General features: G+C 27.6%; 1 long non-coding RNA gene across 1 annotated transcript; it reads right to left on the bottom strand.

Annotated features, from left to right (window-relative positions):
• Nucleotides 1-239: 239 nt before the first annotated feature.
• On the bottom strand, nt 240-1,473 carry LOC121222396 (uncharacterized). The gene is made up of 2 exons (XR_005919683.1): nt 1,092-1,473; nt 240-770 (listed from the first exon to the last, which is right to left on the bottom strand). It is a non-coding gene; the product is annotated as an uncharacterized lncRNA (long non-coding RNA).
• Between the last annotated feature and the right edge of the window lie 849 nt (nt 1,474-2,322).

Genomic DNA, 2,322 nt, shown 5'->3' with positions numbered 1-2,322 from the left:
AAATATTAAAATTTTTATATAAAATTTAGGTTAAATTATATCCCAAGTTATTTTAAACTTTGGTTGTTCTTATTTTTATTTATTTTTTTGTTAATTTAATCACTTTAATTAAGATTGCTAACATATCATTCTTTTATTTTAGGCTAAAGCTAAGAATCTCTCTATAATTAGTTTAAAATATTTTTTGTTTATTTGCAACACAAGAATCTTCAATCATCAATCATCAGTACTCATCACTCACCATAAAAACCACCCAAAGGCAAATTGTAGTGGTAGCCTAAATTTTGGAAATTTTTCATTTTTCAGTTACATTTTTTAGAAAATTTTAATTAAGTACCCTTAAATTTTTGAAATTTCTCATTAATCTCACAAAAATTTTAATTAGACTCCAAATTTTTAAAAAAATCTCATTAACTCCTAAAAGTTTTGAAAATTTTACTAGACCCTCCAAAATTTAATTCTAGGATCTACCACTAAAACCACCAATCCTCATTATTGCCCATCCCTTACTTCCCGTCTCTATCGTTCCTCATTTAACTACCCCACACCATAAGAACCACCTTACACGACTACTTTTCCAACATGGATTGTAATACCCGATTTTGGCCCGGGTAAAAGGCCCAAATTACGATCGGCCTATATGGCCCAAGTCCAAACAAAACAGAGGCCCAAATCAGACCTTAGCCCAAATCAAAGCTCAGGGAGCAGATGGAACCCTAGGGTAGCGCCGCAAGCCAAGCCTCGCCCCCGAATCTCCACATGATCTTCACCTGCACGAAACAAAGTAGTATATGGAAAGAATAGATTGAAAATCAAATCAAAGAAAATAGATTTACTTTCTATGATTTTATTTTACTTTGGCTATAAAAATGGCCATTGATACACTGTAAAGGGGGCCCCAAATCGAAAATCAATAATAAAAAATCTATTACTTTCATAGCAAACAAAGTACCAAATAGAAAAGATCAATCAAAAAAATCAAAAGGTTAATAGTTTTTTTTCGAGCTTCAGCTTCTTTTCTTATTTATTTTTTTCCGCATTCTATTACAAAAAGAAAATAATATACGAAAAGGGAGAAAAGGGATACTTACCTGCGGGAAGGAGACGGAGACTCCCCATTGGCTCTGATCAGATCGGGGTTGAAGGGACTTTGAATCCGTTGAACGGCGGTGGCGGTTGAATGTTGGAACCCTAGCAGAGGAGGCTAGGGTTCATAAGTTTTTTTTTTTGTAAATATGGTAGAAAGTGTTTGTTTTTTTTTTAAATGTTAGTTTTATAATTAATTTGAAACGGCGCTATTTTATGGGGGGATCCGCACGTCAACCTGATCCGACCCGCAGGATCCGCGCGTTTCTTTAAATTGGACCATTTGCGCAATTGATCCCCCTGTTTTACAATGTTTATAAATTACTTTTTTTTATTTCTTGTAAATTTGGCAACGTATTTTATTATTGTTTCAATTTAGCCTAATGCTGTGCAGCATTTTGGGAGGTTTGGGTAAATTTCTCTTTCGGTCCTCCCCCTGTTGCGCGTGTTTTAATTTTCTCCCTTTCACGTTTTCTATTTTTAAATTTAGTTTTTAAATTCTGTTGATTTTCAATTTAATCCTTAATCTTTCATTTTAGGTTTTTTAGTTTATTTTATTATTTTCATTATTATTATATTATATATTATTATACCTATATATAGGTGCGCATATGCATGTTAATATATATACATATATATTTTAAACATTTTTAATATATATACATATTATATACTTATTTTATTATTATTTTATTTTCATAGTTTTTTTATACATATATATAAACATATTTACATTTCATAATATTTATACGTTTTCCCATATTCTATAATTTATATATGTTTATACATTTTTTGTAATATGTACATCTATATTTATACTTTATTCAAAGCTCATTATAAATATTTTCTACGTTTTTATATTTACCAATATATTACTTATACATTTTATTTTTTTTTCAAATGCATGAATATATTTTATATGTATATATTTATATTTATATTTTTTTTTATTTTCAAAAATGCATTATATATTTTGTTTATATAAATTTTATAATCCAAAATTTTATATGTAAATTCATGTGTATGTCTTTCATTCTTTATAATTTTAATGTATATATTATGTATCTTTTATTTTTTATATTTTTTATTTCCTTCATTTGTTTATTGATTTATGTTTTCATTTATATTTTAAAAGCATGTTTTTTACTTTGCTCATTTATTTGATGCTTTGCATGTCATTGATTTATTTTTATTTGTTTATTTATTTATTTATGTTATTTCTATACAATTGTCGTA

This window comes from Gossypium hirsutum, chromosome D10 (genome assembly GCF_007990345.1).
Source record: "Gossypium hirsutum isolate 1008001.06 chromosome D10, Gossypium_hirsutum_v2.1, whole genome shotgun sequence".
Classification (NCBI taxonomy): Eukaryota; Viridiplantae; Streptophyta; class Magnoliopsida; order Malvales; family Malvaceae; genus Gossypium; species Gossypium hirsutum.
This window is presented reverse-complemented; position numbering and strand designations above follow the sequence as displayed.